Below are 24,402 nucleotides of genomic sequence, written 5' to 3'. Positions count from 1 at the left end.
TTTCCGACAAGTTGACGGTATAAGGTAGCATCAACTTCAGGAGAAGTACAAGAGACTGAAAGTTTGACTCCAGACTGAAAGGGAGAAGGGGCTGGCTTACAGTCTTCCATGTGAAAATGACGAAGAATATCACAAGCATACTTGGACTGGGAAAGGAAAATACCCTCTTGGGATTGCAAGACTTGAAGACCGAGAAAATAGTGTAAGTGTCCTAAGTCTGTCATTTCAAATTTCTTTTTAAGGCTGGACTTCACATGGTTTATAAGGTTGGGATCACTACCAGTAAGAATAAGATCATCAACATAAAGAACAAGGATGATAAGAGAGTTGCCCACTTTCTTGGTGTAGACAGTATTGTCAGAATGACACCTAGAAAAGCCAGATTCTAAAAGAAAGCTATCCATTTTGGCATACCAAGCTCGAGGAGCTTGCTTGAGGCCATAAAGGGATTTCTTAAGTCGACAAACAAGGCTGGAGTCTGTTTGTATGAAGCCAATGGGTTGTTCCATATAGATTTCTTCCTGCAAGTCCCCATGCAAGAAGGCAGATTTAACATCCATTTGATGGACTTCCCATTTTAAAGAGGCAGCAAGGGAAAGAACAAGGCGGATAGAGTTCATTTTGGCAACTGGAGAGAAGGTTTCAGTGTAGTCAATGCCTTCAACCTGTGAAAAGCCCTTAGCAACTAGACGAGCTTTATGTTTATCAACTTTCCCATCTGGTCCATACTTGGTTCTGTAAACCCATTTGCATCTAACAAGTTTGCGTCCCTTTGGTAGAGGAACAAGATCCCATGTATCATTTGTCATCAATGAATGATATTCTTCATTCATAGCTGCTTCCCAATGTGGATGGCCTGAAGCTTCTGCAAAAGTGTCAGGATCATGATTTACTGGAGCTTGAGCCAGTAAAGAAGAGGCTCTTTCAAACTGAGAACGTGTACGTCGCTGATCTGTAGGATCACCGGCAAGATCACCTGCTGCATCCCGAGTAGCACGGACCCATCTTGGAAGTTGAGGATCCTGAGAAGGTGGGGGAGGATTATCATCCTCGCTTTCATCATCAGAAGAAGAAATGTTTTCAAAGATAGAAGAGATAGGAAGAGGTGGCACATCCGCCGGACTAGGCTCGCAGGCCGATTTATTTTCATCAAATTTTACATCTCTTCTAATGATAACATTTTTGGACTTAAATGGAATAAGTCTATAACCTTTTACATCTTCAGAATATCCAACAAAAGTACATTTCTCACTCTTAGGTTCTAAAGCTTTATGCTTTTCATCTGGAATATGGGCCCATGCTTCACTTCCAAACACACGAAAGTGACTTACATCTGGTTTAATGGAACTCCAAGCTTCTTCTGGAGTGATATTCTCTAGAACCTTAGTAGGAGTGCGATTGATTATATAATTTGCACAATTAATTGCTTCGGCCCAAAAACTAAGACTGAGTCCTTTAGATTGCAGCATACAATTAGCCATTTCCTTTAAGGTGCGATTTTTCCTTTCAGCTACACCATTTTGTTGTGGAGTGTATGGAACAGTATGTTGCATTTGAATTCCATTTTCGGTGCAAAAGTTGATGAATGTGTTTTTAACATATTCTCCACCATTATCAGTTCTTAGCTTAAGAATTTGATGTCCAGATTGTTTTTCAACAAATGCTTTGAAGGCCAAAAAAGTTGTAAATACTTCGCTCTTGAGTTTTAAGAAGTATACCCAAGTGCGTCTGGAGAAATCATCAATGAAAGTTAAGAAGTACTTGCAGCCAGAGAATGAAGCAACAGGAAGAGGACCACATAAATCACTGTGCACAAGCTGTAAAGGGGCTGAGGCGTGCCAAGAGGCACGTTTGTCAAAACTGTCCCGATGATGTTTTCCGAGTACACATCCGGAACAAACACCATCTTTGCAAGATACCATAGGAAGACCTGTCACCATATTTTCTTTACATAGATGCTGAAGGGAGCGATAGTTTAAGTGACCAAACCGCTCATGCCAAAGTTTGCTCACTTCATCATTATGAGCAACAAATACTGAGGGAAGATGGGATGACCCAAAGTTGTGAAACTTATACAACCTTTTGGAATCATCAGCAAGACCAGTAGCTAGAATCTGTTTAGGATCTTTTAGATCCTTGATTACAACATCATGAGGTGAAAATTCAACAATTTTACCTTCACCTGAATGAGTTATCTGATAGACAGATAGAAGGTTGCAGGATAAGTTTGGAACACATAATACATCATTGAACTGACCATTGTCTAGATGAACAGTTCCAGTCCCTACAACATTAAGAGATCTATCATCACCAATATATATATTTTTGGTGTTACAATCATTTAAAGAAGAAAACATGGCTTGGTTTTTGGCCATGTGACAAGAGGCTCCAGAATCAATGAGCCACTCATGAGAATGAGAAGAAGAAGAAGATACATTTAATGCATAACCAGACTGAGATGATTGATGATGACATGCAGAAAGTGCCGTTCCGGAAGTTGAAGTTGAAGTAGGCTCCAGATGGATGTTATGTTTCTTCATTGCGGCTTCCAAGGCTTCCATCTTCTTAAAGCATTTAGATTCTAAGTGGCCATCTCGATTACAAAAGTTACAATGTCTATCAGTCTTCTTCCATTTGTTTTTATTGGTCTTATCATTTTGCTGAAATGATCTTTCATTTTGAGGCTGAGATGGTTTAGGACCATTCTTTTGAGGATATGACTTCTTAGGATTCTTTGAATTTGGGTGCTGCTGGGCGGCTAACGCTTTCGTGGAAGAGTTTCCAAGATTAAGAAGACCAAGGTGTAAGAGTTTTTCTTGTTCTCTTATTAAGGAATCACAAAAGGAGTCAAAGGAAGGGGCCTTGTAGTCTTGTCCTTGACAAATGAAAGCTTCCCTTGTAGAATGGAAAGTGGAAACAAATACAGAGTAGGCTGGTCCCAACTTAGTAAGGATGGAATAAATAAGGTTACCATCATCTTTCTTAACTTTAACACCTTCCAAGAGATATCTAAGGGTCTTGAATTTGGACAAGAAATCTTCAATGCAAGAAAAATTATTAGGATCCAAAGTAAGCAGCTCATTTTCAAGTTGATGGGATCTAATTTCATTTTTAATCCCAAAAACTTTAGCAAGTTTTTCTAATGCTTCATGAGGAGTCTCAAGTCTGCAATGTGGAATCTAAGATCAGGAGAAATAGACATCCCTATCAAACCACGTGCTTGATCTTGTCTATTTTCCCATTTTGCCGCCTTGTCTTCATCTGATGGTTTCTTCTCTTGGTTTGTGGCTATTCTGAAGAGACCTTTACTTCTAAGTAAATCTTCCATGTAGGCTACCCATTGGAAGTAGTTAGTGCTGTCAAGAATGACTTGGCATGGACTTTCCATTTTTAAAAAAAACTGAAGCTGAAGATGCTGAAAGTAAGTGTACCAACGGATAGATCTCGAAAAAATAGGCGGTTTTAAAAAAAACGGCTCTGAAAAAGGCTTCCGGATGAAGAAGTTATGGCTTTTTGAAAAAAACTTGTCGACGTTGCTGGCAAAGTGCGCGAATGTGCGGGAATGAAAAAATCCGCCCCCACAAAATGGAGACTTGAACCCAAGACCTCTACTCTCTAAAAATAGCTTTGAACCAATTGATCTATACAAAAAATTTGAGAGAGAGAGAGAGAGAGAGAGAGAGAGAGAGAGAGAGAGGGGGGGGGGGGGGCCTCGGTTTGCGTGCTTGCCTTGAGAAAGCTCTTTTTCCCTACAAAACACAAAACACAAAACCCAACACGAATATGCAAAGAAAAACGAACCTTGCGGCTCGAAGTTAGCTTTAGCCAAAAAACTAGAAATTAAAAAAAAAAAAAAATCTCAAGGTTAGCTTTAGCCGAAAAACTAAATATTTTTCTCAATGTTTCTGATTTTCCGAGATCACACTAAGGTGCAGGGAAAAGAGCATACGCATGAGAAAAATCCTTCCTTTCTGTTTCTGATTTGCCCAGATCGCACAGAGTCGCAGGGCAAAGAGCATACGCAGAAATGAAAGGTATAGATCCGGTTAAAAAAAAGGCTAAATAAACTGAGACCGAAATAAGCAGAGAGAAATTAACAGTAAACTGCAAAAAAAACACTGTATACCTCCCGATCTGAAAAATGACGCAGTTAGGGCTACCGGAAACCTTTTCGCGTGAAACGAAAGGGGTTCCTCACTGGAACAGATGCTCCGAACGCAACAGAGCAGTCCTCTCGGCCCGAAAGCAGTCAGAAACAGCAGATCTAGGAAACGACAGCCGCATGCAGTTCTACCGGCTTCAGATTTGGATCACCAACGGACGCGGCCCTCAAATAGCTCCGATACCATGTAGGAATTTACAGGGTAAGTTCCACAGAAAGAATACCAAAAGGACACCGCTCACAACCAGATCTCAAATCAATACACCAGTATTTTTGACGTGGTTAAAACCCTCAGAGTGCAAGGAGGGAAATAGTCCACGGCCTGTCCCAACGTGGGTACTACAGGCAATTTATTAATCAAAGAATGAAAATTTACATAAGCTTCTCTCATGCACGGATTACCCGAACAATGACCCTCCATGCGCTTTAAATAGAACTCATGGACCAATCGGGTGTCAAGCCACGGATCAAGTGTCGGTAATACCGAGGTGAGAGTGAACCGTCGGATCACTACATATCGTGACCGTCGGATTGTAAGTTACAAAATGTACAACGGTAAAGAAACACACTTTACCTAACTCTAACCTAACTCTATACTAGACCAAGTTGAACTTAACTATATCCTATGTGTCGGAATATCCTAACACTTAACTCTATATCTTCCGAAATCAAATTTACTATGGATCTTGAAGAGAACGGTAAGATCCACTTTCTTGATGTTCTGATCAGTAGAAAGGAGGATGGTACTTTGGGACACCATGTCTATAGGAAGAAGACCCATATTGATAGCTATCTTCATGCTGACTCTTACCATCATCCTTCCCAAAAATCTGGCGTCTTAAACACTCTAGCTTTTAGGGCTTTCAAGATTTCTGACCCTGATCACCTAAAAGAAGAGATTGAACACTTAACCTCCGTCTTCAAAAACCTTGGATACAGAGAGTGGAGTATCAAGAAAGCTATAAGAAGAGCTCAAGATAAGGTTCTCTCCAGGCGTCCTCCTAAAGACAAGAAAGAAAGTTATGGAAAGGTTTACCTTCCATTCATCCAAGGGGTTACAGATAAGATTGCAAAATTTTTAAGGAAGAATAACATAACACTCAATTTACAACATGTGGAACTATAAGACAAATGATGGGTCAGTAAAAGATAACATTGATTGTCAACAACTCAAGGGTGTGTACAAGATTGACTGCTCTTGTGGCAAGAGTTATATTGGGGAAACCGGTCGATCTCTGAAAATAAGACTAAAAGAGCACGCGGCTAATATAAATAATGAGAGATCCCATACATCACCCCTTGCAGAACACTCGTCCAAAACAAAGCATCATATGTGTTTAGAGGACGCTAAAATAATTGCAAGAGAGGAGAATTATCATAAAAGAAAAATCAGAGAGGCCATTGAAATTATGAAATTTCCTCAGAACCTCAACAGGGACAATGGGAGTGAAATTAGTGGAAATTGGCTTCCCCTGATCAGACAAATAAACCCCTCCAGTCCTTTGGAAGCATAGTATCAGGGTTTTCATTTTAATTAATTAATTAATTTTAATTAAATAAATAAAAATAGAAATTAAATAAATTAAAATTAATTTATTAATTAGTTGGTCAAATGATTAATTACAATTATAAAATTAATATAAAATAAATAAAAAACAATAATAAAATAAAATAAATCAAAATAAATTAAAATTAATTAATTAATATATATATTTTTTTATTTTAATTAATAAAAAAATTATTTTAATTAAATAAAATAGGAATAAAATAAAAATTAATTAATTTATTAATTAGTTGGACAATTATAGCTTAATAGGTTAAATCTTGAAAAATGATAAAATGATTAATAACAAAAAGAAAATAATTAAAAATAATTAATTAAATCAATGAAATTTTTTAAAAATTGATTAATTAAATAAAAAATTTTAATTGATTAATTAAATAATAATAAAACTAAAATAAAAAACAATAGGAAGAATCAGAATTAATTATTCAATTAAATTTAAATTAATTAATCAATTAAATAGATAAAAGCAATTGCAAGAATTATAAAATGATTACCTGATTAATTTTAAAATAAAAATTAGAATTATTAAATTAAATCAATCAAAAGCTTATTAATTTAATTTAATCTAATTAATTTAATTTAATTTAATTACATCTATTTTAATTAATTAATTAGATTCTAATAAAAATTTAATATAAAATAATTAGTCAATTAATTAAACTAAAATAATTATTAATAAAACAAATAAATTAAAGATTATGAAATATAAATTAATTAATTAATTGATTAATTAGAAAACTAGGGCTAAATCATAAAGAATAAATAATAAATATGGTAAATAACAATAAATAAATAAATAAAAATTATGAATCAGATTAAACTAATTAATCAAACTATAAACTAATAAATTAAATTATAAACTAATAAATTAATCTTTGAATAAAATAATAATAAATTAAAATAAAATAAATAAGAAATCATACATATGAGTGTCGACTTCTTTAAAAAATTAGGGATCTAGGTTTATTTATTCCCAGGTCATTTGACTCTTCTCCCAATAAGCTTTCATTCATATTCTATTAGTCCTGATGATGGACCCTCTTTGGGGTTTGAAACATCGACAGAATGAACACAAAACTGTGGATAATCCGGATCATACCACTGCAAAAAACTTCCACAGAAGCCTAAAATGTAAAATGAGAAGATTTCTAGACCCCCTGAAAAGCATGCAAAAGTGAATGTAATTATACTACAAAGCCTATCATATCTACAGAGATAGAATTAAGATGAGCTAGGATCTAGTTACAAGTTTAAGCAGAGTTCATTAGAACTTGGAAGACAAGAATTGTATACTTATGGTGTAGAAGGCAATAGGTCCAAGAAGAGACAAAGGAATTGAAGTGAAGACATAGTGAGGTGTGGAACTCCTCTAAGTACCATAGAGAGGAGGACAGGAAGTCCTAAGAATCTGCCTAGTGTTGAAATTAAGAGGCATAATCAATGAAAGAGAGGAAAAGGGAAATATTTCATGTTGGAAGAATTCAAGAAGGAAAAGCCTCCTACATTTTATGGAGAAATGAAGAAGGTTGAGGAAGTAAAGGGATGGCTACTTGGAATGAAGAAGTTTTTTAAGGTCCATAATTAGTCTAAAAAATGAAGTCAAGAGTAGCCACCTTCAGCCTGAAAGGAAAAGATGATATCTAGTGGGAAGACCTAAAGAATGTCAAGAAAATTCAAGAGGAAGAGTTGTCTTGGAGGAGATTTGAAAGGTATTTTTAGGAAAAGTACTTATATGAGAGGTACTATGACATCAAAGGCCATAGAATTTTATGAACACAAGTTGTGGAAACTATCAACTAATGAATACATAACCAATTTCTTGGAGGTTCTAAGGTATGTGCCCTACATCAAGGATGATAAAACAAAGATTCAAAGGTATCTCAGTGGTTTTAGACAAGAATTTAGGGAGATAATAGATTTTGACGAGATACAAATTCTAGAGGATGCTATCAGGAGGCTAAAGTATTGCTATGAGAAATCCAAGCACAAATATAAGTACAAGGTTGATAGGAAAAAAAGGGAAAGTCCACTTTTAAAGGAAAGGGACAAAGAACGATAGGACATCAGCAAGGTGGAAGAGTGAAATTTACCACTTTTGTAACAAGAGAGTTTTAGCAAAAACCCGCTACTGCTAATAAATATCATCTCTCTAAGTTTGCAAGAGAGGAAACAAATAGGTCCACAAGGAAATCCATGGAATGTAGGAAGTGTAGGGAAGACAACTTATGGAGTGCTTGTCCTCAACTATATAGGAATCGACTAGGTCTGTACAATGTATAGGAAGCTGAGACAATAAATGATGTATCTCAGAGTGTCCCATGTATCTATGCAATGTTGGACAATAGATAGGGATATCACCAATATTAAGGGGTTGAAGTAGAAGGTACGATAAAAAACCAATTTTTTTCAATTTTAATTGACCATAGCTCAAATTTTAGTTATGTGAGTCTCTGGGCATGGCCCAACTTGGTCCAAGTTTTGGGTAAAATACCCCGCGGAAAAAGGAGAAGACCGCGTGGAGCTGGCAAAGATATATTCATTGCATGAACTTTTAGGGAATTTAGGATGGGATAAATCCCTTATTTTGTATTGGGTATCAGGTATTAGTCCTTGTTTTATGGATCCATGGTATATGGACCATGGTTTTTATATAGATGAATTGTATAAAAGGATATGTAATACTTTGTAAAGGATAATATAATCAATAGTAGAATCTCAATGATAGAGGCATAAGTGAATATTTGTTTTCACGTCTGTAGTCTGTACTTTTGGAGAAGGCTCTGCATCTGAGTGCACAGAGACCTTGAAGAGTGTGCAACTGAGTGCATAGACCATGTGCATCTGGGTGCACATGTTAGAAAAGTGAATGTAATTGAAGAACTGCTTAATAAAGAAGAAGTTTTGGCGAAGTGTTGTATCTTTGTATATGTTATATGTCTACCATTAGATATCTGATTATGTATTCTTTTCACTGGATTATGCGAAGGAATGTTTGATATAATGTTATTTGTAGAGTTTATGGGTTTTTGTTAAATTAATCATCTGCATGAAGTTATAAGATTGATATACAGTAGAAGTAAATACATGGCACCACTTCGTGGATATCCCTTTGGTTGCAAAACCCTTGTTTTGCAACCTCCCATAATTGCTTCAGGCGAGACTACAACTTTCTTGTAGGTCGTTGCCGAAAGGGCCAATAGTTGAGGGTTTTGTTGGTGTGAAACACACTCTGAAACTAGTTCAAGCCTCCTCAAATCAACAAATGGTTTTATTGTCAGGACTGAGATCTGCTTAAAGGGATATGATTTGGCGTCCATCAAAGAAAGAACTCAAGGAGTGGGTCAAATAGAAAGAAAGAGAATTTGCAGAAAAAGAGAACAGAAACATGTGTTTATCTACTGAATCTTGGTGGAAGAGATATATCTTCAAAGATCAATACAAGATTTTCTTTGGTTCATTCCACATTGAATTGCTTGAGTGGATATCTAAGTTAGCTGAGCATAAGAACTATTTCAAAGGCGATGAACCTAAGGAGTGGAACCTTGATTTGATATAGTGGCTCAAGAGAATCGATAACAGTATCTCAAGGGTTGTTGATTTCTGGATCAATAATATTTTGGGAGGATTTATCACTGAGTTCACAATTGACCAAATCATGTCCTATAGTGAAGCTGAACAAAGATTCTTCAAAGGACCATGAGGTAAGTTCTTAAATTCTCTGAAGCTTTAGATTAAGATGTTATTATGTGAAAAAGGGGTGATGCAGATGCAGTCAGATTAATGTTTGGGAAAAGAAGAAATAAGTCGGAACTAGGAGCTACACAAAGTGGAAAATGATATAGAATATATCCGAAGAATTTTATTGAGGTTGACTATAGCCCTTTGTTGGGATATGAGAACGAAAAAGAAAGAAGTAACCCTACAACCCTGCAATATTCCCCCACCCATCTTGAAGGCACGTCGAAGTTAGGAGCTAAAACGAATCTGGGCATCTTTGGGATTCCCCATCCATCCACCCCACTCACACCCCATTCCCATCCCCATACTTCCCCTACACCTCCACGTCCACCTCCCTCTCCACCTAGTCCCTCGAGAAGAAGACTGGATGATGACATTAAGCTACCTATCTTTAGAGGATTGGGAACAGAAGACCTTGACTAGTTTTGGTTCGTAGTTGATGCAGTATGAATGGAAAGACAAATTAATAATGATGATGTAAAGAAGACACAACTCGCCATGTCGCTGAGGGAGAGGGCGCTGACGTGGTATATGAAATACTTCAAGAGTAAGACGAATGCTACATTTGATGAAATTAAGAAAGCCTTGGTAGAAGATTTCAAGAAGCCAAAATCAAAATCACAGTGTATCACAAAGATGAAAGAGATCAAGCAAGCAACGACTGAATCTGTGTGGGAGTTGGAACAATGATTCAAGGTTTTGATGGGTCAAGTGATATTTGAGATACCCCCACAACAACATAAGGAATGGTTCATAGCCGCGCTATTACCACATATTAGGTTACCATTGACACAAGAGAAGATCACAACGCAAGATAAAGCATTGTAGATTGCGATGAAGTTGGAAGCTTCACTGGTTAGAGATACTCACACAAGAGTACAACAGATACATAGTCAACTAGATACGTTGACCCTGGAATTTCAGGATCTAAATAAAGGTAAAGAAGTTAGACTAGAAATATCAGAAGTGTGGTGTATGAAATGAAAAGCAGAAGGTCACTATAAGGATCAATGCGCTGTGTTCAGAGATTATATTGCAAGTGGAGCGCCTAATCTCGTAAATCCAGGTCAGTGGTGCGAGATTTGTAGGATGTGAGGTAAACATTACTTTGAAGACTGATATCTATTACAAAAGTATATACAAACCATAAAGCAGTTGTTTTGTAACTTTTGTAGATCATTGGGCCATGATGAGAAAAAATGCCGAAGTTATGACTTAATGATGGAGGGCACTACTGATAGTTATAGACTGCAAGATGAAGGACACACACATGAAGATCAAGGCTAGCACACTGGTTGAGGAGGATTTCAATGAGGAGGAGGAGGAGGAGGGGGAGCTGGTTGAAGACGTGGCCATATTATCTGTTACAACTATGGACATGCAAGACACTTTGCGAGAGACTATCAGAACTCGATGGAAACTTGCAATTACTGTAAGTCCTTTGATCATGTCATAGAAGAATGTACCATCCTTATTGCAAATATGTAGGAAAAAAGAAACTAGAAACATGTAGCAAATGTCCAAATGATGATCACTAACCCAAGAGAATATCAACCGTGCATCGACATTCTAACAAGAAGTGGAACCGTGACTGGTAATGATAATGCCTATGGGAAACAGGAAGCTGAAACTACATGGATAAGGAAGACTACTGAAAAATATCCTGCATTTGATGTCTTGAAGGAAAAGCAAGCATTCATGGAGGAAAGGCAAAACTTTATGGATGATGGGGCCTCAACCTCTACCATGCAACCAACTTAGAAGGATAACTGCGAGATAGTACTGGTTGCGACATGAGAGGTGGACATTAATGTCTTGAAGTATTTTCTACAGACTTACATGAAGTTGTTGAGGAATTAGAAGGTTGTGGAGGGATTACAGGAACTTATATACTCCTTCACTTCTAAGGATATACCACAGAGTGAGATGCATGTAGTAAATAATATGCATAGACATAAGAAGAGAACAAGGAAGGAAATGAGGCTTACAGTGCAAAGGAGAGTATGACATAGATTAGGTTATCTTAGATTTTGGATCTGATGCCAATGTATTGCCAAGGCAGACTTGGGAATCGATGGGTAAACTAAAGTTGAAATGGTCTACTATTCAGATGAACATGGAAAATCAACAGGAAATCTTACCCCTAAGAAGGTTGTCTAATGTCATAGTGGACATCAATGGAATGCACACTACCACTGACTCTTAACTGATTGAGATAGTAGATGATAGTAATCCTTACCCCGTGTTGCTTGGATTGGATTGGGAATTTTCCAAAATGGCTATAATTAATCTGAATAAAAGAAAAATGATATTTGAAAGCAATAATATGAGGGTTATTGTTCCATTGGATCCATCAGAAAGGGTGAGTTATACAAAGCATGTCAAAGAGGAATATAGCGCAGGAAACATTGATAATACATATCAGATCAAAACGAAGGAAGAGGAGGGGATCAATTCCACTGCAAATGGAAAGTTGACTTGGGAGGAAGATAATTCTTGTACCTCAAATTCAGAAGAGGAATTGGAGAACTAGTAGAACAGATTGCATGAAGTGTCTACAAGGCAATGTGCAAGGATCACTAAAGTAGTGCGCTCCATGACGATTGAGGTACATGATTTACCTTTATATGATGGTTTGGGTGATGTGAATAATTTATTTAAAGATTATGAAAGGTGGGTACCAAAATGCTAGAGATTGTTAGCACTGGATCAAGTGCTGAGAGCTACGCCTGCTAGATGGTGGGGTACACATAAGAAGAATATAAGAGATTGGAAAAAATGTAGGAGGTTGATGTGGATAAGGTTTGTACAAGTAGAAACAGAGCTCATAGAAAAGTATGATGGGTAGAATGATCCTAGAGACCACATATATCTCTGTATGGTAGCATGGGGAGAACTTTTGCGAGAAGAATTGTTACATATCCACTTGGGCACATCACTGCCATCATCCAGATCAGTGTTTTAGGGCTCATCAAACCCTAATTTTAGTTGCTACATGCCCTAAACAAGTCACCCTTTTGAATGCCTCCTTTATAGACAGTTTCATGACTTGAAGACATCCTGAAATGACCTCTAAAGGGACCAGCACAGGTAGGCCCATGTAAGGGTGTGCTGCAGAGAAATTTAGTCCATGCTAGGGTGCTCTGCAAAGTACTTAGGCACTCTTTCACCTGCACTGGGCGAGATTGAGAAAAATTCACATAGGGTTTGGGGAATATTCTTATCTCTTAGAGTCATCTAGAAGTTTCCCTCACTTATCAACTATTATGAGCTCGAAAATGCATGAGGAATAAGTTAAGATGCATCCTATCCTCTCATCCCTTCCTCCATGGAACTAGTTCTAAGTATGGAAGGCCATTAAATACCCCCATTTATGACGTAACCTCCTTCATCCTCATATAAATTGACCACTCATCTAAGTGATCCGGGGTTGGACTATGTTGAATTTTAAGGAGATAATGTTGCTATGAGAATTGATTTTGAGACAAGTATTGTTATGCTACAAGTTTATCATGCTTTTGATGTGATGTGGATGGGATCCAAGCTGGAGGAGTGAATTCAAATTAGACTTGATGGTTGTATGTCCTTCTTCTATTCAATAAAGTATTTGAACCTTTTTCCCATATGCTTATCTTGTTATATAATGCTTATATGTGTGAATGTATCTAATTCCATTTACTTGTATTCAATAGATCTTTTGCTTTGATCAATTCTTTGTCTTCTATTGATGTTCACAGGTACTTCTCATGCATGTTAAGTATGGGAAGGAGCGACAGGATCGATACAAAGGAGAGAAGAGGAAAACGAAACTACAAGTAGGTCTTCTCATCTTCTTTGTATTATCTATTGCTTATAGGAAAATGTTAAAGTGATTTAAACTATTGTTCTAGATATGGCTACTTATCTATGGAATTAGTATTTATCTGTAGATACCTAATTCTCCAAAACAAATTGGTGACTCCATTTGGGAGAGATCATCCTTCCTAGTAGCTTATCCACCTCCTAGGACACTCTTGTAGACCCTACTTGTGTCCATTGATTGTATTTCAGATCTTTTGCATTGAATTTTGGTAAAAAACTATGTCAAATTGCCTCTTGAAATGGCTTACTCTCACCAACGCAGGCTTGTGAGGGACACAGTGCACTGTAGAGAACCCTTGGCTTAGGGACAGTGCTTTGAAGCACACTGTCTCCCATTCAGGGCTGCGTTGATCCTCCTAGGGTCAGTTTCCCACTTTTGGATTGAGTTTTTTTTCCAAATTTCCTTTGTTTGATTGCTTGCTAATTGATCAATGAATGTCATGTCTCAGAAAACAAGTTTTTATCTCCTTTGCTAGCCCTCTTTGATTTGGTTGATGTTAGGATATTTTGACACATAGGAAATAGTCAAGTATAACTTGGTCTAGTGTAGAGTTAGGTAAAGTGTGTTTCTTTACTATGTACTTTTGTAACTTACAATCCGATGGTCACGATATGTAGTGATTTGACAGTTCATTCTCTCCTCACTATTGCCGACACTTGATCCATGGCTTAACACCCGATTGGTCCATGATCTCTATTTAAAGAGCATGGAGGGTCATTTGTAGGGTAACCGTTCATGAGAGAAGCTTATGTAAATTTCATTCTTTTATTAATAAATTGCTTGAAGTGGCCGTGTTGGCTCAGGCTGTGGATTGTTTCCCTCTTTGAGGGTTTTAACCACGTCAAGAATACCGGTGTATTGATCTGTGATCTTTACAAAGGCTCTCACAGAGGCGAAGTTTACTAAACTTTGATTTATGGTTGGAGTTCAAGAAGTTGTCACTAAGGGGGGATAGGTTCTAATGCCTCCTTCCTTCTCCTATTGTGTCATATTTGTACATCCTTCAATCCTATCCCAAGTTGTTCTTAAGGGGGGATGTTAGGATATTCCAACACATAGGAAATAGTTAAGTCTAACTTGGTCTGGTGTAGAGTTAGGTAAAGTGTGTTTCTTTACTATGTACTTTTGTAACTTACAATCCGACGGTCACGATATGTAGTGATCTGACGGTTCATTCTCTCCTTGGTATTACCAACACTTGATCCATGGCTTAACACCTGATTGGTCCATGATCTCTATTTAAAGAGCATGGACGGTCATTTGTAGGGTAACCGTTCATGAGAGAAGCTTATGTAAATTTTCATTCTTTTATTAATAAATTGCCTGAAGTGGTTGCGTTGGCTCAGGCCATTGACTATTTCACTCTTTGAGGGTTTTAACCACGTCAAGAATACTAGTGTATTGATCTGTGATTTGTTTGTGAGTGGTGTCCTTTGGTGTTATGTCTGAGGAAATTACCTTGTAAATTCGTACAATTGATTAATGTTTCTTAAATGTTTCCTTTATCATTACTGATCCATAGTAAAAGTTAGATTATAGTTGATTAATCTTTGTTTGAAAGAAAGTGTCATAAAAGTCTTCTTTTCCTTCGAAACATAACTATCGTAAAGTATTCATTCTTGTTAAAGATTGATTGATTGTATGTGCATTAGTTTCCTTTTTTTAATATTCACATTAAGGAAATTGAAAAAGAAATACATGCATTTTGCATTGAAAAAGTTTGTGTGTGCTCATAGGAATAGTTTAGGGAAATTGCATTAGATTGTGCTCTTTTCTCTTTGATTGAAAGAAATATGATTGCTCTATCCCTATTAGCTAAGATTTTCATTATTAAATTGAATGGAAAGAATGCTTATCATAATAGCTGCATTCCTAGGAATTTCATAATACATCAAGTGGTGAACTTGAAAGGAAAATTCCTAAGCGAGATCAACTTAAAATTAACATCAATTTACCTAATGGAACATTGTCACCTAACGAAAAAGATTTAGTGGTTCTAGGCTAGAGACATGTTCCGGCATCGTAAAACAAACTAGCTGTCACTAACTTGTATTCAATACATCCCGAGTGTGATACCTCATTCCACGTACGTGAGTATATCGTAGCTCGTCCATGTACCTTCGGGTATATAGGGCAGTGTTACAGTGTGTAAAGTATATGGGAATGCTCTCACTGTGCGGTTTTGCATTAGACAACGCTTATATGGATTGGGCCTCCAGGTACTTTTGGGAATATATGGGAGGACAAAACTAGGTTTCTATCCATCCTTAGGTAATCGAGTTGACCGCCTTGTACATTGTGATACACCAAACACAGCATTTGGGGAGATTGCCTGCTCGTACTTCTTGGTTAGCCAGGAGGTGTTCTGCAGTTCATAGTTTCTTGGTAAACCTTTTGCCTAGCTTACCCCTTTTTGTTTATTTCCTTTTTATAATAAAATTAATCAACAATCGTGGAGGAATGTCAACCCTTACCCCATCGTTTGCGGAGAACAGCGAGTAAACCACCTTTGCCACCCGAAGCTACACCTATTTGGTCAAAGCGGTCTCACTTAACTGAGTCAAGTACATCAATAACTCTTGGTTCTTCATTTGAATTACCAGAATCATCCATTTCAGTAAGTATTGAGACTCCAGTTACTCCAACTATTTTTGGTACATCCGTTAATGAAGAAGAAAATTTCATAATTACCTGAGGACACTATAATTGATACTAGTGAAACAGTAACCGAAGTTGTTCAACAACAAGTTGATACTCAAATTGAAATTGCTCAACAATAAATTACTTCTGAACTTGAATCAGTTCAACTAGAAGTTAATCTAGAACCTATCACAGTTCAAACAGAAGTTACTTTTGAACCTAAAGTTATTCAGGAACCTCTCCCTGAAACTGTTGTTATTTTGTTGGAACATATGGACTTCGAATTTGAACATTCAAAAGTTGTTACTTTAGCAGAAGACGATCAACTGGTTAACCCTCAGACATACGTAACTATTGAAACTTCCACTTTACCAACACCAGAAGTGTATTACAGACCCGATGGTGAAGTTCTTCCACCTGTTTTAATTGCTGTTGAGGAAGAATTTGAAGAAGATACTACACGTGGAACCCCATTACATTTTGGAACCGAGCTTTATATTTATCCTTATACTCCTCATTTTACTGCTCCTTTTGATCTTACTTCTTTTCAAGTACCTGTTGATTCTTTAGGAAATCTATTGGGTCAATGAACTATGGCTGAAGAACCATCAACAACCTAGACAATATCATCTGATGCAGCTGTGGTAGAATCTTCTGTCGCAACCTCTTCGATGTTTTCTACTACTCCTGAGTCACACCTATATGGTGAATCATCCATCCTGGTTGGTTACCAATATTTATCTGGAACCCACTCAAGGGTTGCTTCTACACCATGGTCATCACCCATGTCCTCAACCAGAATTTTACCTGGTTCTTCATTTATGGGAACTCAACAGTTTGATCTTGCATATCAATATCAAACTAGGCAATCTAGTCAACAATGACCTATGTATCCATTACATACTGGATTGCCACCATATGGAGAGCAATATTCTTATTCACCTTATCCTCCATATCCTGGAGGACCATCATATGGTAGTATCCCATCATATTCAGGTCAGTCTGGAATGCGAGTCTGTCAATGGAAACCAACAATGCCAGTTCAACCAAGGCTTGTGTATCCAACACAACCGATGCAAACTGTGTCAGCTATTCCTACTACACCTATTGTTACCACTGTATCGCAGTCACAAGTTCAAACAATTGTATCTCAACCTATACAAGCTGGTCCTTCTACCTCACAACCACAAGTTTTGGGTCAAGAGGCCCAAGTTTCTCAGGTTGTTATACAACAACCGCTTGTGTCTGGGGTCCAACAACCTCAGGTTAGTGTACCTTTATCCAGAGTGACTCAGGCTTACACTGGTATAGTTTATTCACAACCTGGTCAACCTTACATTGCTGGGCAACAACAACCGTTAAATCAACAACAGTTGTACCAACAACAACAATAGTTGATTCAACAACTGTGGTAGCCCCAATATCAACAATCTCAATTCCAGCAATTCCAACCCCAATTTGGACCTGCCCAATAAGGTCAACCTATGTTTGGACAATATCAAGCTTACCAAGGCCCTGGTCAACAAGGCTTTGTGATCCAAACTAGATCATTAAAACATTTCAGAAATGACCTCTGAACAATGGCAATTTGTGGCCAGCATGGAACAATGAGGACCCTTGGTCTAAGCACGCTGATCGTTGGCCCATGGAGACCGTGCATGGATGCAAATTGGCAATCGGAAGCCCAGATCCAAAAAGAGAGGCAGTTTTTGGTACGTGATTAGTGCTATCGTAAGGCAAAACTCTTAGCAAAGGAAATCCCCGAGCACTCGGTCACGAGGAAAATAGGAAACTGTGCAGAAACCATCAAAAGGCAGGTCCCGCGCCCAAAACTGGCAGGATATCGTGTGCAATTCAAGCAGTAAGCGGGTTTGGCCGAGTTAAGTGCGATGCCACACACCGGGTGAGACGCGTCCAGTGGATGTGAGAGAAAACTGCTTTCATTGCGTGAGTAATGGTCGAGCAACTTAACCACCCTCTATAGACGAAGACCATAGGATTTAGAGGCTCCAGATCAACGACAGAGAATAAACCCGATGGAAGACCGGATTTGACAGGGAAATAGACTGAGGTACATGAGGCTTGAGGCTTGACATGACTAATGAGTTGGAAAAGGAACAATTTTTCGAGCAATCTTGGAGTAATGGAAATAACGACCATTCAAAGAGAACTGACACTCAGTTCATGAGGAAATAGGTGGTCACCTCTCTGTGAAGCATTACACAGTGATGATGATGCAAAGCAGGGGAATTCCAGCGGATAGAGGCAGGCGATCTAGAGAGCCAGGAAGCGGAAACGAACAGTCAGGGAGCAGATTGGCTTTAAGACACGAATAGACAAAGAGCAGAGAGAGAAGAACATAAGTAGAGAGAAAGAAATGAATTACAGAGAACAGAGAAGCCGAGCTGACCTGCAGAGCAAAGGCAGCATCGAGCAGACAAAACACAGAGAGTCCGAGAGTCTGTGAACTCTAGAGAAGGCTTGAGAGGTTAAAGCAACTCGTCTGTTTAGACCTGTCAGGTATTGAGTACCAAATTGGACTCATACCATTGAGACCAGTCGAGGTTGAGATTCAGTAAGGGGAGTTTGTGTACTCTAGAGACTTGGGGGATCCAAGTACAATCCTACTAATCATTCTCTATTAAGTGAGACTCAAATTGAGCTCCTTATTGTAAAATCTCTACTTTAAGACACAATAGAAAAGGCCACCACTGAAGGCTGGACCAGGAGACGTAGCCTAGGAGGATTGGGTGAACTCCTTATTAAATTTGTTGTGTTTTGTATTTGCTTACTGTGTTTCTCTTACTGTTTCAAGTGCTTGTGTATTTCACAATATTATCGATCCGTTGCTTAAAATAACATAGGAACGCCCCAGCACATGGGTCTATAATACCTTCATTAATTAACTGAGATCATTCACGAGTGATTTCAGATCAAGTGGTATCAGAGCTCCTAGGTTGTTAAGGTTAGACAAGCTTGTGCTGGATTCTATTGTTGAATGCTAACTAGATCAAAGCTCAAATCAGGAGAAGGAGAGTTGATTGAAACTAACTCGGAAATTGGAAGAGTCTATCCTCAGAAGAAAATGTCAGAAGAAAGTCCCTTGGGACTAGACCCTCAATTTATAGATAGTTTCCTGGCCATGAGGTCCATGGTAGAGGAAATGTATAGGGACTTTAGGAAACATAAAGATGAAGATTCAGCAGGCTCCAAACAGGATAAAAGAGAAGAAGAGTCTCTCCTCCATGACCACTCAAAAGGCAAAGGGAAAGAAGAAAACTTTCTCACACCTCCTAATAGCCCTGAACATAAAAAAAACACATCGTTGATTAAATTAGATGTTAAATTTGATTTACCACTATATGATGGAGAGTTGAATGTAGGGAAGCTGGATAATTGGATCAGATAAATTGATGTTTATTGCAGAGTGTAGAGTATCGACTCAGACAAGAGTAAGATTCAACTAGCCAGCCTACGCCTCAGAGGCACTACCTTGGTATGGTGGGAAGGTAGAACACAAGATTACATGAAGAAACATGGTAAGATTCTTTCTGTCTAGAGTGAATTTGTTTCTGCAATCAAAAAGCAGTTCTATCCACTAGCTTACATGCAGCAAGCCATGATGAGCTGGCAAACTCTTTGCCAAATGAAAGGGAAAAGTGTACAAGGTTACACCCAAGAATTTAGGAAAAGAGATTTGATTCTAGGAATTTCATTAGACTCACCTGAGACTCTGTTGAAGTACATAAGTGGTCTACACAATTACATGAGGCACACTATCCTCATATCCCACTAGTATAGATGAGGTATCTGTTCAAGCTACACATCTAGAAGCTAGAGGAAAGAATGGGAACCTAGAAGTTGGAGGATCATCCAAGCCCATTGCAAGAAAGAATAAGGAGAAAAGAAAATAGCAATGGAAAGAGAGGAAGGCCAACACTACAGAGAAAAGCAAGTCTTCATGCACTCACTGTAAGAAGGATGAGCATGATGATGAGCACTGTTGGATTCTACATCCAGAGCTGAGACCTAAGAAGTTCGAGGGCAAGAAGAAGAAGACTGCTATAGCTATTCAGAAAGATTTGGGGTCGAACTGAAGAGATGAAACAACCATTGCAGCCATAGGTATAAAAGGCAAAGATTATGAAGCATCTACTGGTAATTCTACACAATATATTAATGATGAAGAAAATGAGAGAAAAAGACATGATCTTTTCCATATTCGAGTTATTTCCAAGCATCAAAAGATTGATACTTTGTTTGATAGTGGCTCACAAGTAAATTTAATTTCTGAAGCAATTGTAAAGAAGTTGGGATTACTGACTACACCTCACAAGAAACCATACCCATTAGGTTGGTTAAGTGATAAAGCACAACTACAGGTGACTAGACAATGTAAACTTAAGTTGTCTTTTGGGTCAAAATTTGTAGATGAGGTTGTGTTAGATGTAGTTCCTTTGGATATATGTGGAATTGTTTTAGGAAGTCCTTACTTGTATGATAGAAAAGCTATTTTCTATAGAGCTGAGAACAAGTATCTACTCGTTAAAGATGGAATCGAATACTTTGTAAGGGCTCATAAGCTCAAGAATAATTATACTCTCATAAACTCAGGGCAGATGAAACGAATTGTAAATTCACGCAAACAATTTCTACTAATGGTTGTAAAGGAAAAGAAACCTAATAAAACCAATGTATTTGAGGGCTGTGATGCTAAGAAGAAAGCTAATTTAGAAAACGTTGTTTCAGAATATGATATCTTGTTTCAAGAACCTAAAGGTCTGCCACCCAAAAAGGAAATAGTGCATGATATTAATTTGCAGCAAGATTCTCCATTGCCTAACATCGGAATGTACAGGTTGTCCGCTTTAGAGAATGCAGAAATCAAGAAGCAGGTGCAAGAGTTGCTAGAGAAGGGGTTCATCAGACCTAACACATCACCATGGGGGTCTCCAATTGTCTTGGTGAGAAAGAAAGATGGCTCGTGGAGAATGTGCATTGATTACCGAGCACTGAATAAGATAACAATAAAAATTCATTATCCCCTTCCTCGCATAGATGATCTATTATATCAATTGAAAGAAGCTGTTTATTTTTCCAAGTTAGACTTGCATAGTGGATATCATCAGGTCAGAGTTGCAGAACGAGATGCATGGAAGACTACTTTCAAAACAAAGCAGGGATTGTATGAGTGGCTGGTTGTGCCTTTTGGCTTAACTAATGCTCCTACTACTTTCATGAGAATGATGAATGATGTTGTTATCTCAAAATCAGGCCCTGGAAGGCTGCAGACTAGGAAGACTTCAAGTAACTATTTCAAACCAACTTTTGGCTGAGGCTTAGCCTCCTCAACCTGAGAGGGCTCTCTCAAAGGTTAATGATTTTGATAAAGATCTAGATGGCTAACTCTTATAGAACAAATGTGACAAATATGAATGCTGGAAACACATTAAACAACTATCCATTGGGCTTATGGAGTCAACAACACCTCAATACAACAGTGAACTCAACCTTACATAGAAGTCAGGGTACTCAGCATTTTGACATTCAGAACACACCTCATATGGGACCATAGTTTATAAATGCATACAGGAAATCAGAGCACATTCAGTGAATTCTGAGTGATTATACATCTATACCACTGTAAAAATTATGGAAAGGACAAGATTACATATTCTGAACATAGGAAATCCTTCATGAATCCTGAGAAGTAAAGTCAAAATTATATTACTGAAAATGAGTCTTATACATAAGCCAAATACAAGCTGTATCATAAAATTTTCCAACCCTTTGTACATCAGCTCTTCCCCTATATATAGAGCTCTTCTACCTAACTGAGGTTCCTCCTCCAGCGTGAGGGGAACTCCAATTCTGCCTATGATGACACCTACTAACATTTGAAACAAACTAATAAATACAACAGACTACAAATTGATAGCTCTAGAAACCTAAAACAATTAGGATTCTAATTCGAACTACTTAATAAATACAACAAAGTGTTGACTGGAGTTTTTAGAGATCTAAATCAACTATGACTCTAACTCCATATCAGCCTTGGTCTACAAAAATTTTCGTTCTCTGACATCTGGTTCCCTTCTGGCGGTGGCTGTGATGGACCTTTAATGCTTCATGTTGCTCTTCAATATCACATGTTTTCCAATGTCATGAAACATAGGAAATTATCCCTGTTTTACTGGTCTTTGGTTTACCTCAAAATGTTCGAATCCAAAGAAGCATGTCCTTTATCCTTTAATTACCCAAAATAGAGCAGACTGCCACGTCCTTGTCTGCTGTTATGAAACCTGATTTGATGATGTGTCCTCCACTGTTTCGAAAACAAAAAGGAAAATGTATTCAAGCTTTCTGATACATGCTTCAATTTCCTTATGATATGACAAAATGCCACGTCCTTGATGTGCTGTCAACGCTTTCCATGTGTGAAGACAAGACCCTTTACAAAAAGATTTACTGCTTTGTCAATCATAATTGATCAACTCAATTGTAACATGCAGCTACAGCAGTTTCGTAGCGCGCTACGAAACTGCTGTGTAATTTCAAAAACACAGTCTTCGACTCTACTCTGTTTGTATACCTTATCTTCAATTTCATTGCCTGAAAAAGGAGCACCAGATTTGTCTTGTCTTTTAATATCTGAATCAGAAGTAACACAACTACCATTGCCAAAAACCTGTTCAAGTAGATTGAAAAGGTCCTTATCATGCTTGTTGAATTCTTGGATATTACTCTGCTTAATACTCAAGTACCTGTACCTCATGTTCCTAAACTTTTGAAATAACTTATCTGTTGATAGATAGTGCCCAATCTCCTCTTTAAATTTTCTAGTCACTCCAGTCCAAAACGCTTGATGCTTGGAAAAAGACATTGCATCTTTTAAATATGTCACACCATGTGCACCACGATTTATACCATCTTATACAACAGAAGCAATATAAATTTCATCTTTCAATCCCCACTTACCCTCTTAACATGCCGCTTTACTGTCTTGACACCTGAACGAAGCACTAAATTATCCACATTGGCCTTACGTTCACACTTCTGGTCTTCACTCTGCCCCTTTGCTCAAGTATGCCAAAAAGCTCCTTATCGTAGCTACTGTGAAAATCCACACAATAGAACATGGACCCATGCCAATCCAGCCCCAATTCGGCGTATTTCAGATGGCCAAGTCATAATAGATATTTATCTTTCTGCGAAATCTGCATTGACTTTAATACAATTTTATCCTGGTTGTGATATCACTACGACATATAGGGCATGTAACAATGTTCTGTCTGTAGTCATAACAGGTCTGATGACCGCATTCAAAAGCAAGATCTTTAGCATTCATCAGGCAGATTGGACACAGTTGAGCATCCTGTGTATCCTTGGCTTCTGGAGGAGCAGATCCTGCAAAGGAATCAACACAACGATTTCGGGAGCTATTTGTTTGGAAACTGTCTGCGCGCTGATATTGTTGCCTTGCAGCATAATTATCATTGCCAAGTGATGGCGGAAGAGGAGACCTATCAGGCATCTTACCTCTGCGGCAACCCAGTATTTGAAGATCCAGTCTGGCCTTGTACTGAGATGGTATTTCCATAAGTGATGCAAGGGCAAACTCAGTCTCCTTCCTAGATTGAGCAACATTCTTTGACATAATCTCTGTAAAGTTCACAAATTGGAAGTTGTCAAATGCTCGAGCCGGAATATTATCATCAAACTGCTGCATCATGTCCCAAGGCCCATCTCCCACTCCAACTAAGACAATTGATAGTGGATATTCACTGGCTTCCACTATTGCATTGACTGTATTCTGTTCTTGTGTACTCAGTTGTCCATTGTCAGTGTCAACACTTCTCGTTACCTATCCATCTGCAATTATCAAGAGAACATGGTACTGCCCACCACTCTGTTCCACAATACGGATTGCTGCTTCAATAATTGGGGCAAAAGATGTTGGCCCAGCCAGTCGAAGATGTGGGACTATCTCCCTTTGCAACTTCTGTTTAGTCGCTGGTTGTGCATAAGTTTCCGATGGAACTGCTGGTGAAGGACCATAGGATGAAGAATCCCACAAGCGGTCCAATCCAGGTATTATTAACATTAATAATATTATGGCCTCTGCTGCTGTAGTGTACCCATGATGGTACCCATGATGGCCACATTTAGACTGCAATTCTCTTGAGCCATCATCACGAAGCTCCCATTTGTATAACTGAATCTTTTGATTGATGCCAGCAAGTAACTTTCCATTAAATGCATTCAGATATTAAACATAACCCTTTGTCTCCTTCTAACCAACAACTGCAACATGTGCCAATACAAATTGACACCTAACAATCTAAAACACAGCGGATTCTGATAAGTATGACAGCTGGGTGAGATTTGCTATGGATCAGCACAAAATCACTTAGACTGTGTTTCACTACGAAA

General features: G+C 38.0%; 1 pseudogene; it reads right to left on the bottom strand.

The window, feature by feature from the left end:
* Positions 1 to 23,197: 23,197 nt before the first annotated feature.
* Positions 23,198 to 24,073, bottom strand: LOC149156852 (E3 ubiquitin-protein ligase RGLG5 pseudogene; annotated as a pseudogene).
* Positions 24,074 to 24,402: the final 329 nt, after the last annotated feature.

This window comes from Pinus tabuliformis, chromosome 9 (assembly GCF_031772625.1).
Source record: "Pinus tabuliformis cultivar Carrire ecotype Pingquan chromosome 9, CPIR1, whole genome shotgun sequence".
Classification (NCBI taxonomy): Eukaryota; Viridiplantae; Streptophyta; class Pinopsida; order Pinales; family Pinaceae; genus Pinus; species Pinus tabuliformis.
This window is presented reverse-complemented; position numbering and strand designations above follow the sequence as displayed.